Here is a 17,179-nt window from a genome sequence, read left to right as displayed (position 1 = left end):
GCCACTAGCTAGACATTAATGATCAGCATTAGGTGGAGGAGTGCGTCTGTCGTTCCTTAGTCAGTACTGGGTTTGCTTCACAGGGATCGTTTTCAGCCTTTAGACCTATCTCCGTGCGTCTGTCTTCGGAGGCGTAGGACTTAGGCACCGTGATTTCTCAGATATATGATATATAGCTATCTTAATGATATCTCAAATAAAAGAGCGCTGGGTTAAATATTGTGACATTACAGTTAGACGTTGAACGTATCGTCATCTTCATTGTAGATAGCTATGCGCACTGATCATGCACAAGACGCCGCACGACACGGCAGAACGTTAACCGTTATCTGTATTTCGGTAGCACATCGGTATTGCAGATTGGACGTAACGAACATCTAATTGGTCTCGCTTTTTGGATTCGAAACGGCCTTCAGCCAATGTGAGATGAAACGAAAACAAAGACCGGCCCGATGGTCAAGTAGACGAGCAGACTGTCAACGGCAATGCATAGAAGGTGCTCGGAATTCAATAGAATAAATTCTGGCCTTTTATCATAACGGGCGTCCGCTGTTTTTGGTATTTAAATAAGATATTTTTCCTCTAGAATGAAGTCGCAAATCGTGATGAAAAAACAGAACATTCAAATTAGCAATATAAGTGAATGTTAAGCTATTGTTCAAAGATTCTGTGCGGCATGAGCTTCTACCAAAATCCCGGCCAACCCAACATCGAAGGTCTATGTTCGGCCCAATCTGCCTGTGGTTTCCGGATAATTTAAGATAATCCTAGCCAGGCAACGCAGAAGACACACGATAGGGATTAGGATTCAATTTAAGAGCTTGAAAATGCATAAAAATGGAAAAAAAGGCATTTCTGATGATTTCGGAATTTTGACGAATTGCAGCTCTTTTTGCAGAACCACTGCAGGAACTTCTTATTCTCACTTATTCATTTATATGCTCGCCGCTTTCTTGAACCAATGAATCAATGACTGCCGAGAGCACAGCTTCCTATGTGCGTCACACAGTTTTTACGCATTCGTTAGTTGTGTACAGTCCCTAAAGCACAAGTTCGTATGGACTTCAACATGGAACTGACTAAATCTGTGCATACTTGTGCAGAAAAGAACAATATTTTTCTTTAAATGAAACCCTTACTAGCTATCTGCAATTAGTAGAACAAACGCGGCAGTTACTGCACAGCTAATTGTCAAAAAGTCACCCAGGAGTCAATAACAGAGCACGTTAAAGGAAGTCCACGAAAAGAAAGTGTTGTTGGAGGAGGCGATTAGCGGTCACGATTCATAAAATTACGCTTGTTGAGCTACCTCATTTAAGCGTCCCTGATGTGGTACTAAGCGGACCATTGGGGCTTATAATCTAATTCCGTTTGTACACAACCGCATATGATTATAACTGCAGACACGGTTTATATTCACGTTGCATAAAGACGTTCCACACATCGTTGCGTTGAGTTCCACTTAAAATCCCTCTGACTGTACAGTTTTGCCTTAAAGGCGAGCCCGTCTGATTTGAGTGGGGCTTCTAGGACAAATGTGCCTTTGAAACGAATTAATTGAAACTGAACGCTGTTTTCCCGCTGTCTATGTCAGGGCCACGAGTAGACAAGACAAATTTTCGCGCTCGGAACAGCAGTGTCGAACACATATTGACCGCGGTCTATGCATTATACGCCAGAGGTTGACCTATTACGGCCGTATCGAGTTATGAGCATGAACGGGCAATAATATATGGTATAAAGGGTCATCACCTTAGCAAACGTGGACTTAGTTATTTATGAACAGTAAACGAATACGTGCAAAAGGACGATAGAACACTTCTTAATTATTCTTAGCTGGATTATTATCATTCACAAAAGCCACGATAACGTACACAGGGCACGTTCTCAACGGTCTAAGCACGCCTGTAGACAGCTATACCGTTACATTAATAAAAGTATATTTATTAATATATAAGTAATTTTAATTAACTTCGGCAACGAACTGCGCGCCGCTGGCAACGAATCCCAATAGTCGGATGATAGTCCAAAGGCAATCAAACTGTGAGGTTGCAAAGCTCAAACTTGGATTGCTTGCAATATGCTACATTGCCCGCTTTGCCTCACGTCCTACTGTGACCGTAAAAGCGTCTTGTGTTCTGAAGTTTATCATCTTCGGTAACCTACTGATTCAGCTGGTGGAAGCATCCAAAAGTCGACCGTAAACACACGTACGCATATTAAAATTAACTACCGAACTGTAGTATTAATGCTGCTATTTAGCTATGTTACATTTTTTTACAATAACAGCATTGACCTTTGTGTGATAATTTGACATACGTGCATAGTGTGATCGAGAGCAAACATGTGCACGTTTTTTTATCAGTGGTTGTATTTATCGACAAACGAACCTTCACTGCGCCCCAAAGTTGCACGTAGTAGAGTGGCTATAATTTAATAACAATAACGATATAATTAATCGAATGTATTCTGTTTTTATTCATCCATTTCAGTTTTACTCTAGTAATTAGACCCTTAGACGTTTTTGTGAAAAAAAAAACACATGAAAATGTTTCGAACGTCAGCGTTTCGGGTAATTTGTGCTTATTAAGTCTAAATACATAGCCAGATAGGGATGCTTACCTAAAAACAGAAAACAAGGGGAAATGATTTTAGGAAAACAACGTATCTCATAGGACATCAAACTTCAGCTTTAATACCGCAAGCTGAGGTAAACCTGTAAAGCGAAGGTTGTCGCCTTTGCTTTCAGCAGACTTCTCCCTAAAATGCTCTCCTTTTAACCTGTAGGTCTTGAAATAAGCGACACTATTTGAATATATATTTAAAATCCAACAACCTTTTGCTTCCTTTGAGCTATGCCAGTGGTAGATAGCTATACGATGCGTGCGAATTACGAAAATGATTAAATTCAAGAATGAAGTGCAAAGGTGTGTGAAGTTTTCGATAAGATTTTAGAATCGGAGAGGTCCGCGAAGTGTCTCTGGAAATCAGTTTTCTTCGATAGAGGTCGTTAGGCTATACTAATCTATTATATATATAATCGATTACCATGTTTGTCAACGGACGCACAACGTATACAAGATGACTGAATCCAAGCCTAATAACATTGGACGATTTAATTACGACAGTCACTGTATCCCTTTTGTCGAGTGTTTTGCACCACGGCGTAGCAGCCAATAACGTTTTTGCCGGGCAATCGGACAGATGTGCGCATAATATCGATTAGCTTTGAAGGCCTTTGAAGGTATCTTCGCTGTACTGGCAAAAAGAATACGTCTTCGTCCCAAGCTCGTACGGAGAGGTACGAGTAAACTGTTATTTTGAAGAGGAGGCTGCAGTTAAAGATATGAATGAATTTACGAACACGTCAGGATCACACACGTAATAAATCAGGACTGTTTACCTAGCCACATCCCTAAACTACTTCCTTTTAGTATATTTTCTGATGACTTGATATAAAACATAATCAATTATAAACTAACTAATGTATGGTACATTGTTGATGGAACTCGTCTTGTTAGGGTGTATATTAGGATCTTGTTACAGCGCCTGGGAACGCAGCTTCACGTATACACAATATTTGAACTGCGCTGCGGCTATGAGGGAAAGTTCTCATTGCGGTAACACAATACATATTGCCCCGGTGTTTGGGGCACTCGGCGTCGAATGTCGAAGGTTTTCGATGAATACCACCTGCGATTTTGAATGAGTAAAAAAAAACTAGGGTCGGTAGCTTCGAACGAGATACGCATCATGAAAACCTACCTCATTTCGTTGGTATGTGCTGGCGTAAATACCTCAGTAAGTTCGTTTAGCTTCGCTTATAGGTCAGGATGAATTTTACACTACTGAAAGCCAATCTTTCGAAACGGTAGCCTGGATCCAACGTCTCGAGCACGCGTCTGACACCTTGTCATGTTATTGCTATTAACACAAGGCGGAAATTTCGGTGTTGACATGTCGTCATTGTATAGCCATGTTCACACATAATCAAATATTGCCATATCTTATGTACAACCGGTAAACATTTACCAGTGGATGCGAACCACTTCCCCTCATTCAATCTGAATACTAATAACAATGCCAATAATAACTATTATGAGAACAATGGTCACTTTCATCGTAATAATAATTACCACGTAAAGCATTGCGTACTCGTTCCTAGAATCCTAGAAGTTACAAAGTTCAAGTTATACCGTGCAAGGCTGCCAAACGTAATCGATCGGATGTGGACAACGGGAGTCCAGGCAATTCAAATCAAGTCTTTGAGGAAAGCCACACCCTTCTGTGATCCCTTCCTAGCTAATTAAGGGGTAAGCGCATTCCGAATTTTCTTATCAGGATTCTTATCAAAGGGCTCCTGAAGTCTAGCAGCACCGGTATAGAAGCAGCGAAAAAGGATCCTTGAGAAATTGAAGAAACGAGTCGGTATCAGATAGACTGAGCGATGTCTGCGACGAATCAGGGAGAACTGCGCGGGCCAGCTTCGTCAGGCAAGATATACACGCTTGTCAGTTCTTTCGAACAACCAGATTTTCATCATTTGGACAAGCCTTTTTTGAGGCCGTCAGACGGCCAATGGAAAGCATATAATAGTAATTTTATTATACGCGACGGGCACTACCGAAGAAAAACACCAGTTTAACTGCATGTTATTCAACTATTTATTTAAGGCAAAGTCTTTATTTAGTCGTCGGGGTTATCTGCGGAATGAAACTTTTATTTGTGGAGATACTGGCTAAATCTAAGACGGTTAATATTTATCCATTCATTGATTTAATATTGTGAACATTTCTGAATCAACTCTTGAAAAATAAACGGTCTGCTTATAATCCAATCACCAGGTCCAGTGATCCAAGTTCGGTGAGATTTTTTTAAACTAGTTTAAAATTAATCAAACTTTGGATTGCTTTGTCGCTTTTTAAGCGCGGGTAGTGGAACAGAGTCAAAGCATTACGCGAAAGAAGACATAATAAAATGAGAGTACAATAATCTTCTAGTAACATCTGCTTAGGATAGTGTTAGGAAGCATTGTTCCTCGCTGGGTTCTCCATCTCGAAATCTATATAGAGAGAAATGCTCGACATTTCCAAAACAATCCAATCAATGAGCCATTTATTAATATACGACACTTTTAGGGTCATGTGACAGAATATAAAATATCAACTGGTACAGTCAAAAGACAAAATTTAGATTCACAAAATAACTCAATTATTTTTTATTCAATTATTTAAATATGAACGCAGATGCCAAGGTAACCCCTCGCCTTGGCAGAACAATAGTATAAATTCGAAAAAAAAAACGTATGTTCGTTTTAACAGGCCAAGCGGTCATGGTAGACAGGTTGGTGCTCCTGCTTCTAGAGTGGACATTGTTAACCCCGTTGCTTTTCTCATAAACGTTGATTCTAGTACCCTCATAGAGAGGGGAGGGGGGTATGTATCTCGTTAAGGAAAATAGCACACCAAGTATGAGCTTTTTAAAGCTATTGGATAATTCCGTTATAGGTATATCGATAAGAAACTACAGAATGGGTTGACTTCCGTCAGTAGAAGGACGTCTGACGCTGTTGCATATTAAGGCTTTACTTAGTTCAGACTACCAAGGAACTATAGTCAATCTCCATCGAAACATCCCTTTGGCTAGCTTTTCAAAGAAATGGAAAGCGCTGGTTTCAGTTGTGATGGAACATGTCTATGGAAATGAGTTGTCCGTGACGCTCAGAGCAATTAAGGTATAAGGAAGAAGCTCCGGTGAGTTCTTGAAGGTGGAAACCGTTTCAGCATAAGTGAGGCTTTCTCTCAACACGTATCGATTAACGTGGGCATGGAACCATTAAGCAGAGATGCTCCTAGAATATTGAGGGACACGGAGAATATCAGCGTACATGCAAGTAAGATGAATCCGGCTTTACCCAAAATTTCAGATCTGAAGTTAAGACGAATCATTAAGCCATTGGAAAGACATCTCGTAACTAGATAGATTGAAATGCCAGCCCAAAATGGCTGCTTGAAAAACGCCTTATTCGGCATTGAAGAGTACCCGAATAAACTGTAGCCGGATCTCCCCGAAAAACCATCGTCGATATACCCTATATTGAAGACAGTTGTGAAATGATTTACAATTTTACTCGTCAACAAGGTAAAAGCTTTTTTTTTAGATAAGATGCATCTAGGTAAGCAGAACGATAATAGAGGCTGGGGAAGAACGCCAAATTTACTGTATATACTTCCATACAATTTTTGTCTATACACGGCCGTTTTTAACTAACGACCAAGTGATAAAGCAAATAATCGAGTTAGCAATTTTCTGTACCGTAAAAAACTTTGTTTGACCCAAAGATATCGCCTCGTTGTATAATCAGACTCCTTGCTTTTAGGTCACGTACAATGCAACGGTGAATGTTTTGTCGCTCCTATCAGTCCCATAGTCATTCGTATTTTTTCTTTGCTTAAGGTTTGGCTGTGTGGCTTTCAGTGCAATTTTAACGAACTTTTTCAGAAGATATAGCATTCTTGCTTTCACGGATTTATGTACATTCTCTTATTTTTTAGTCACGACGGCTAAGCGAAACGTAAAATATATTAAGCGTTTTACTTAAAGGTGTAAAATAAATTTATTACCCCTCCCCCCTTCTCCTCCGCAGACCGTTACCTGACTCCACGTAGAAGCAAGCGAGCTGAAACTGACCAGGCGACTACATAAAAGTGGACCTCCCAAAATAAAACCAATTCGGGCAAGTTTGAAAAAAATCTGGCATTATAATCACCATCATCGTCGGACATCGTAATTAGTCTACCAGAATTCCTAAAACGGTTTTTTATGCCTTCGAGGATCTCTCAGCTAAACGTTGTTGTCAACTCCCTCAGCCGTTTGAAGTCATCGCATTATTGGAATATGCAACAGTAAAGGTGTGAGCTCGTGGAATTTGTTCGGCTGAACGTAGCAAAAATTGGATTGAAATCGGAGATTTATAAGAAATAAATTTCGTTATCAGGAGTTGATCGAAGCACCAGGTTCGAAAGACGAACAGAGAATTGTGATACTGATCAAAACTCACAGGCAAAAATACGTAGGTCCATGTTTCTGCCTATTAATTTAACCGATTCTGAATTAAAATCGGCGGTAATTGATAGATGGTAAATAGAAATAGCAAGCTATTCCGCGTACACGTCTCAGTCCTCCCCATGTATTTTACACAGGTTTACAAGAATCTCCTCTCCATTAGCTGTCAAGGAGATTATATATATTGCTTTTGACTTCGCCAGGCTAATGAATAATGATAAAGGGCCCTTTCTTTTAATTTTATGCCGAACACAAGACGATGTTGGTTGGTACGAAAAGCGGATCCGCTAGTAAAAATGAGAAGCGGCTGCTATCAAAGCTTTCGAAGCCATCGGATTAAAGTTCCTCCCATCGACCTGTTTGCAAGCTGCGTCAGACAAACTTCCATGCTAAACAAAGCTGAGAAATGTTTGCGTGTGTTTTTTTTATGAGACAATTGTTTACGACTGATCCAGTTGGGGGAACACAATTGAAATGGCGCTCTTTCGTGCTCAAGATAGTGCAGTAACGAATGTAATTGCTTAAGCAACGAAAAACCCGCATGTCGACCATACTGAACTGTTCAAACCTGCGCCCGTTAAAAGCAAATTGTTTAAAATAGGTCATTCCAGCTCCCTTAAGGCCGTCGATTTTCAAACCAGATGCAAACGCTGCTTCACATATAAATACCGTCTGTGTTTCTATGGCATTAAGGTCAGTGAATTGTTGTACTTGATGTTAGATTTCGGGAACGATCACTGCGTGAACCGTGCAATCTGCCAACGATTCATTTTGTTTAAGTTCACACAGAAAGTTCTTACGTGGTACGTAGCATCATGTTTAAACCAGTTTACTACCAAGCTGAGTATTACGTTCCGCACCGCAGCTGGGACCGAGGGTAATAACACATTTCACTCTGCACTCGGTGACGACGCCAGCACCATCGATACCTCCGTCAAGGTTGCGCTCTGGGTCGAGGTCATCCTGTCTTTCTTCTACTAACATAGCTACTGCCGATATGACAAACATCGACGGGTGATGATGCGCTTGGTTTCAAAGTTATCCAAAAACAAACGTCTGTAATATATTATTAGTAATAAGACATCTGAATGACTATCTAGTCTTGACTAAACTCAAGCACCTATTACGAGTGGGCAATAGAGTTTTGAAAGGAGGTACTGTTCATCATTCATTGGCAGGGTTTTGTCCGACCTACAATAGCATGCGGTCCTTCAATATACTAGTTACGACTTCCGAGTTCAGATGGACGCTTCGTGACTCGGATCTCAGGATTCCTATTCCATTTAAAATCCCCTTGCTAGCTATCCAACTTCTGAATTTCTAAGATATACCGATATTTTGCCGAATGACGACAACTGAATAAGCTCGTTCAAACTGCGAATCCTTCTGCGAGACTTCGTTTCTCTAACCTAGTTAACAACGTCTCAAATTGCATATACCGTGTCTTTTCGATAACCTAGCCGTTAGTCAAATGTTTTTGCTCAGGTTAGTTGGTCGGTTCACCAAAGACTACAATAACTTTAGGTTTTTAAATTTCTGCTCAAGAACAAATAGCACACAGTATGCAGTGAAGCTCGCGACTGCTTCGGTTCTGTCGTTTAGTTGCTGTTTCAATGTTGCTTGTCGGTGTGTTTGCCCCCGCAGGCGCCCGGTAGGTTTGGCGTCGTCATCGGCGTAAGGCCGTAATGCAATTCACGCTGACACGGAATACGTTGTTTTGACGTTTCGGCGCCCGTTAAAGCCCACCTTGCTAAGGCTTTGCTGATTCAGCGTATACTGCGTTTCGATTATACCCTATGTATATCTATGGCAATATCATGTGGAATAACAACTATAACAAAGGCAGCAACGTCGATACATGCGGAAAGGCGTTTCGAACGGGCGCACGAACGATTACAGACAGAGCCAGGTTTGCGCGCATGTGACTATTAACATCTAAAGTCCATTAGTGATCAACATATTCTAAGTCAAGGATGACGGTACGGAATCGATATGCAGAACTGTCGAGGCTGGGTCAGCGCTGACGCTGGCGAGTCTAGGTAAAGGGACAGCGTAAACAGGAGCCGGAGTTCTATAATAGGCTAATTGTACGGTCCTAGAGGAATGTTGAGGTTTGCGAGTCAAGAGTTCTGTCTACAAAGACAGAACTACTGTTTTAACTCTTAGGCCTTTGGTCAGCCTTGTGTGAAGACGCAATCAGCGTATGGCATGGTTGCCCAAAAATCGGTGAAATGCAGACCGGTGATAGACAGTCTTATGGCTAAACGTGGCCCATCTTCGTTACTACACACATTGACTTGCCCATTAGGCTGCATTAACTACGTGCGGGTGGCGCCTTTTTGTGTACGTACAACGGACTAAAGCTTGACGTCGTCCATTTGTGAGTTTGTAAAACGATAAAAGGCTCTACGTATGACGCACGATCCGCAAATAGCTTGCCTTTCATTACTTGGTTGTAATTGCGTCAAGCACTTGCGTCGATATACGGAGTTGTACGGTACGATATTTACGAGCCTTTCTTAATGAAATCGGTTAAATAATTTTCGAAGAATCGGGATTAGAAGGTAACGTTAGGGGAACGATATTCTATCGTTCACCTTCTGCTACTCCAGTAGTCGTTTGTTTGAAATTATCGAAGAACTTCTTTCGATTCCTGAGTACTCTCATTTCAACTATGGTAGCTAGCTCAAATGTCGTCTCGAGGAACTTGCTGCAAGGGCCGTTCCGCTTTTGATGGGACATCGGCCGGTAATAACATATACAAAATGACGCTGCTGGGTCATTTGGCTGATGATTATTTCTCATATGTCGACATGTTTTTGCTTGGCTATACACTAGCAAGTAGTGACGCTAGCAATTAATTGCTACGTAAAAGAGCACCATTGGTCATCATCTACAAATCATAATGACAACAATATACATTAGCCTTGTACTGCTGGGAAGTATCGACAAGCAAGACTTCCGACCCAGATAGATGTCCAACATTAGAACAGTTTTCTTAGGAAGCATTTGATATCGCAGCTACCCCAATTCGCAAATGTTGTTTGTATATTGTTGCAGGAGAGACGAGCGAGAGACAGACACGTGATGACAAAAAGGCCCTGCTTTTTTACAGCTAACTAAGCGACCTCGTACGATGCTAATTATAGCATAATGACATCTTCGGTGCAAGGCATGAAGTAGTGCTCATGACATTCGCTATGGGCTGGAAAATTATAGGTCTAGGAAAATGCCGAACCCAGCTTGTACTAGTAGATGTCAATAGTTGTCTTCGTTGTTTCACTTCTAATGCAGGTCACACCCATCAATGAAGGATACCTAGAAAATGTCAAGCACAGTTCTGGGTTGCTTTGGATTCGTTTTGCTGATCGAAGCGGGAAACTAAAAATGTGTATTATGTATCAATCTTTATAGCAGCCTGTGGTGTTAAACCTGTAATATATTTTCTAACGTAACGTATTTGCCCAACGTCGACCAACTCAAACTCGTCCGCGTACTGACCTCTGTGAAGCATGGCCGTGTGACGGTTTTCTCATCAGAAGCACAAATAACCTTCAGAACCTCGCCATTTCTAGAAAGCAGCACTCGGAGCAACCAGACAAGTACACCAGCACATAATATTATCCCTTCCATGTTCCTTCAATAAATATATACTGCTATTACTACTAGACAAAATTGAAATTCAGCCGAAAACCGAATTCAAATATCAGCCCAGCCGTTTCTCACTGGGACCTATGTTCCAGTAAGGAGTTCAGCGTAGCAATTAATTTCAGCTATTGACATGCGATCTCTTGGAGGACGAGCCGGCGAGAGCAAAAGGTAAAAGCGCTTCTTAAGCTCTCTTGAGCTCTTGAGACGAGAATGATGACACACAGGGGCGCTACGAACTTTACATGTTTCTTCGTGTTTTACGTCCGCTACTTAAGCCGCTAACCATTACTTCAGGCAGCTGGCTCTTTCCGGAACGAAACTAAATGTCTCTTCGTCTATACCATTTTACCTGCCCTAAGTTTAATACGCGAACACGTCCTATCCCACGACACACAATGACGTGGACCCACATACGACGAAGTATGTTTACAAAAAGGGCAAAACCTGAGGGAGAACAATTTGTCTGCTGAGAGCGATAGATCTGTTGACGCGCCAAAACGCAAATGATACTAGCAGGCCAGATAACCTGTCTAGAGTGGTGAAAAAAAGAAATTATGTTTTCAACGATATATGTCAAAGAGGCAGAAGTGAAAGCTGCGTGTTGTAGCTCAACAGCACCGCTGGTCTTAGGGTTGCGCTAGCGGTGGTAAAATGGGAGCTTATTAAGCACTGGATGTAGGGGAGTGTGAATCTTGTAATGAAGACGATTATCCGTGGCGTAGAGCATCAGTAGAAAAATGCTATCCTTTCTGACGTGAAGCTTGAACCATTTCTTTCTATTATTTTGACTAATGTGATTAAATAAGCAACGATCGTAACATAAAACTTCATCGCCTACATGCATTGGACGAGCACGTGCGTACCCTTCACTTGTCGCAAGGTCGAGCGTACTACTGAGCGCTTGGCTGACCCGTGAATTCCCTACCGGTGTAGGAAGCGGCTTGTGCTAGCGAGGATGTAGAGAATATAATTTAGATAGGAAACGAGAATCAAAAAGAAGATGATCCCTGTGTTAGTTTGTCAATTGCTGGTTCACTTGAAGCGTATTTAGACAAGTGGGGAAAATCGCCGAGAATAGGGGGTCCTTTCTGTGCGGTGTGAACGCGGTACGAGTAATGAGGGTGCAGCAGGTTCGAGACACTAGTATGTATATTCGTGATATCTAGAAACGGTGGAGTAGGCTAAGGGTCTCTATCAAAATGCTTTATAGGATAGAAACATTATTAGATACCTCGAATAAAAGCGATATCGAAGCGTGCTCGATACTTCGAAGATATTTCAATCGTGACCATAAACTGTAAATAAATGCGAATAAAACTGGCTCGGCATTTCGAAGCGTATAGTTGACCAACTGGCGCAAACTGGTCTACACATTGCCAACGACAAATCGCACCGTACACACAGCTTCTCTGACCTAGTTTGACCTTCACAGTATTTAACTTTGAGCTATGGAAGCAGGCATTCTAAGATAGGTGACGTCCTGAGTTCTAATTAGCTTGTATTTGTGGACACAAGTTGACGGAACATACCCATTTACGTTCACAGTACGAAGCAAAATTCCGCTGTCCGCCATGTTGAGGTTCAGTTCCCGCTCCGTAGGGTCATAAGATCCATACTTCGCTATTATTTTGTCTGTATTAAAGAATACAATCCAGGGCTACGTAGCTGAAAGGAGCGAACCTGTTTCTACTGCTTCGACGTGCTGCGAATCATTTAGGTGGAACGAATCGCCGAAGGGTTTCATCTTATGCTTCTACCGGTGTGTACTAATCCCTAAGATGAAACAATCAAAACGACCCATTTTATAACACAACAACATTGATCTCATTCAACCTATGTTCTCTATACAAAGGGGCAAGGTGCATGTGTTACTCACGCGTATTGTCAGATTTCGTTAGCGGCAAATGTTTTCAATTGCCGTATTTCAAACTTCATTCTCACGTCACAGGACCGGCTCGATCAAGAAAGATTTCTTCCCATTCCTCGCCGCCGCTCCTAAATCCTGACTCAAATGACCAATTCGAGTATTAATTAATTATTAAAAACATTTGGAGATCTACTTCGCGAAGCGCACTTTAAAAAGCTGTACGAGTTTAACCAGCGGCCAAAGGGCGTACGTATATTTTCACACAACAGTAATAGCACCTAATATAACTAGATGGAAGTATCAAACTTTCTAACCACAATAGTCAACTTCTCTAGCGATTGTTTTGTCACGGGATGAGGAACTGGAACGATAAGTTAGCGCACTCGTCGATTTACTTCGTTGACATCCCTGAGTTATCAAGATGTTTAAATGATCGGGTATAATTAATAAGCACACGTTTCGCCGAACTCAAAATATTCTGAGTTCCATAGAAGCACAAACGGACACCCAGCCGTCTACGCCGAGCGACAAGCGGAGTTGATTAGCGAAATACCTTCATCCGTCGTTACTGCTGCCAGCACGACCATCGAAGGCATACCCACTTGCTACGTTTGGTCCCTAGCAATTATTAACTAGCCGTATTGAAGTTTAGCCCCTAAAAATCGATCGACGACGTGCAGCGTAAAAGAACCTTTGTTTCGATAGCCGCCCGTACTCGAAACAAAGACGTCCCATGGTTAGGCAATCCTCCGCGGAAATAATAATTCTGTGCTAAGGGGGCAAGGCGGGACATAGCAGTCGTGGCCGGTCAGCAGTGTCAGGGGCACAAGTGTTCTGGCCCCGGTAAGGGGAGGGTCTGTTCTTCCCTTTACCTAGTTTCAAGTCAGGGTCTCTCTCAATTATCCGTTCTCGATCAACTGTGAGTGACGAGTCCATGAAACCACTCATTGGGTAATAAATGGCACTCGATCTCGAATGAATCGTTTAGCCGCGTGGATTAGCTCTTGCGATGAGTGGAAATTCGTACGAAGCTTGAACGAGCGACTTCCCTCCCTCCCAACTTTCTCAGCAAAAAGTTTAGCCGTTGAAGCCAGATACGCTAAAGATAAACTGAAACTAGCACGCTGCGAAAGTATAACTGAATGGATAACGAAATATTTCGTTGTAAACAGCAAATAGAATTTTACAATGCCCCTAATTTGAGGTTTTTTCGCTAATGCAGGCAACATGAGCTTGGCAGGAGAAGGTTACCCACGTAGAAGCGTTAACGGGGCTCCTTGTGCGATTTATGTGGTAAAATTCTGTCACGGTTTAGTAAGAATGGTCTTTAGGGATTTAGCTAGCTGTAGAAAATTCTATTGCCAATCAATTAGCTAATCCCCGTAGGAATAATCAAATTAATGGCTTGCCAGCATATTTGACAAGCGGCTTGGTCTTTCCAACTGTCTGACGACTTTCTCTGTTGTTCTCGCACGATAATTCCGCTCATATATCGTGCGTTTAAGTTTGCCTGTTCTCCCACAAAACTGTACAACTAATGGTAGCTATGAGAAAATGTGACCGACTTCAGATGATTTGCAGCATTTCATTGAAAAACGTTGAGAATCCATTATCTCATACTAACAGCCAAATGTGTTCGCTAGGGTTACGAGGTCGTAGTCTGAAAGTGATCTGATTTTATCTGACTCTACGTAGACATGCATACCTGATCAATAGACTCTATTCAATATCATTAGGCAAAATCAAATTCAACCGTGAAGACCTTGTATTATACAATAAATAACAACATTTGCTAAACAACTAGCATCCGATTGGGCCTGAGTCTGAATCGAAACTTTCTTTGTCTGCATGATTTTGAATTAATAAAATAATTTAAAGCATCAATATGGCGCCAGCTCATGTCTACCAAAATAGCATCATACATTAGTTTCAAAGATGCAGCTCACTTAAAAAAATCGGTTAAATTAACTTAAAATATTGACTTGAAGGGATAGGTCCTGCGCGTCCATTATTTGGTTGACGTAGAACGATATGAGATCTAGTGGCTATGTTTTTTCGTTTACCCAAAATAGTTTAGCTTTCATTTTCTCTCTGCGTACGCCGGAGTGCTCTAATTCAAGCACGGAGTTAATTAGCCTTTTTTCGCTGCAGATACTTCCGGTAATGTAATTAAATTTTAATTGACGTTGTCTTTACTAGACTGAGACTAATCAATTTCATTTCAAGCTGTTGTCTTTTTTACACATAATTTCTACAATATCTATTATCTATTATAACACATTTACGTGTGTTAATTTTTGACACAAGACCTATAACGTAGCGTCCCAGTCGTTGAAGCAGCCTCAATTCCGTTTGTAGAGAGGAGATCTTGGCTAACAGTGTCTTTACTAGAAAACATTAGATCTGCACAAACACTTCAGATGGTAAGTATCTTTTTATTATTTCACCGTTCTCAAAATCGATAGTAACCTCTAACTAACGCGCAAATAAGTTTCGATGAACAGTTCGCTAAATCTAATTTTCTAAATCTGACCCTAGATTTCACTTAAGGTTAGGAAATCTAAAGTTTAGTAGTTGAAAGCCCCGGAGAGGCAGACGAATATTTCCGTAATGAAGTCTGTTCTAGAACCAAATGCTTCGAGTTTTACATCTGGTACTGGCTACAAGCATTGTTTCGAACCCCCTAATGTCCTTCGGTACAAAATGAAACGTGCTTCGAACCCCGGTTTCAAACTGAGGCAGCCCCAATCCACGTGGCCCTAAGTTTATTAGGCAAATATGTTATTGTTCCACCATTATGCGAACGTTGATAATCGTATTGGCCATTAACTTTTTGAAAAACTTCATGGACCTATAGCCGGCAATGCATTTATTGCAGGTTCCATTTCGACCATACACTCACCAACAAGTCAACCGATACAAAACGAATATCGAGGGCATCGATTTGTTCGAAAAAAAAAAAAACGATACCTAACTTGCCTCACGATAGGAAAATACTTTTCCTTTACTGGAATAATACATAATAAAGTAAAACGGAATGCAAAAGATCTAAGTCTCGGAATACTGTTATAGAACTATTAAACCACTGGCGCACCTCACTGATTCTGCATTTTGCCCCACCTTTTATTCTGTTCTCCTTTCGTATATCAATATTGCAATGGAGCGTGGAATTATTTCTTTTCTGCTAAACAAATTTTGTAACGTAAGATTTAATCAATGTGGAATGGGCTCTCAGATCAGCAACGTCCTATCTATCTTTCAGTTACAAGACGGATTCACTGCCTTATTGACGTATATAGTAACGACTGGTTCAAGAGCGCACTGGCGTAACGTGGTTTAAACCAACGTTTCAACCTGACATTGCCAGCCTTGACGCTAGGTTGCCTCTCGCGCAAATCTTCCCTAGGACCAAAAAGGTAATCATCTCGCGACCGAGGTAGCCGTTCCACATGACAGACGACCCTTATCTTGCCCTCACCGTAACGCAAGCCGCCTGCGCTCGAAACTTTCAAACTGAGCAGAGGTCTAGCACACTGTTCAGCCGGATGCACTCCGCAACGCTGAGTTTAGCGCAAGCGACGGTCGACAACCGTCTGCCACTGAGCAATACAGTGGTCCTGATTCAGGGCCACCAACCGAACCCCCTCAATCCCAGTTTCAGCACTGCGACCCCTAGAACTTTCACTCGAAAGCACCTGAATAATTTAGCAGCTAACATCACCAACGAAGGATGCATCAGTAGGGGTGCCAGTAGTGCTCTACTGAGCGTGTGGTGCCGTCATAATGCGATGGGTACCTGAACAAAGGCGTTGAAAGCAACGCTAGCAATTTCTGCAGTAGTTGGCGTTATAGGACCTTTACCAGCGCAGTGCGTTCCTCATCGCCAGTGACGATTAACCGGTTCCAATAATAAGGACCATTTAATAGTAGGCGTAGACTCATAGGAGACGTAATGAGCCTGTGGGAAAGCGCTGCATCCAGCATCTGGGTGTATGTAATTCAATCTCTATGTTTCGCCATTAAGCATTCTATCAGTAATTCAATCTGAATTACTCAAAGCTGAATTGGACCTGACGAACCGAAAACAAAGATAGTAGCGTTGGTAAATTGACTGAATAAGCTTGCTGAAAGATAAAAAGTAACAATGAGATTAGTATAACGCTCTATCCAGCTGTGGCTGAATTAAACTGGGGAGCGATGCGTGTTCAAACAAAGTAGTCGATTACCGAGATGTCACAATAGTAATATGTTATTTTTATTAACGAATTTGTAGGTATAAAACCGCATAGGTTTGCATGTGCTTCAGTTGATTAGAACTTAGGTCTGTCACGCTCGACGTTAGGGCAATTTAACAACGGCTAACTTATTATATATATTTAATATTGAACTCGTGCAATACTGATGTTGGCGATCGCCCGTTAGTTTACGAATCTTGAGGGGTTTGAACCCTTTGGGAAGATCGATCATACTGATTGATTTTCACTTAATCGGCCCAAATCGATATGAGTGTCTATCTAAAAAACTCACATAGTATTTATGTTTAGAAATTGATTGTGCTAAATTAATGTATTATGTAACACTTCCATTTGACTCTTA

General features: G+C 41.4%; 1 protein-coding gene and 1 long non-coding RNA gene across 2 annotated transcripts in view; one reads left to right on the top strand and one right to left on the bottom strand.

Annotated features, from left to right (window-relative positions):
- Positions 1-17,179, bottom strand: part of Yeti (yeti) — a 65,751-nt gene that overhangs the window by 13,747 nt on the left and 34,825 nt on the right. The window lies entirely within an intron of this gene.
- LOC147753205 (uncharacterized) lies at positions 8,635-12,044 on the top strand. Its single transcript, XR_015311901.1, has 2 exons — positions 8,635-8,716; positions 10,126-12,044. It is a non-coding gene; the product is annotated as an uncharacterized LOC147753205 (long non-coding RNA).

Source organism: Varroa jacobsoni, unplaced genomic scaffold, assembly GCF_002532875.2.
Source record: "Varroa jacobsoni isolate VJ856 unplaced genomic scaffold, vjacob_1.0 scaffold_657, whole genome shotgun sequence".
In the NCBI taxonomy this organism is placed as follows: domain Eukaryota; kingdom Metazoa; phylum Arthropoda; class Arachnida; order Mesostigmata; family Varroidae; genus Varroa; species Varroa jacobsoni.
The sequence above is the reverse complement of the archived record's forward strand: the minus strand, read 5'-3'. Positions and strand labels throughout refer to the sequence as shown.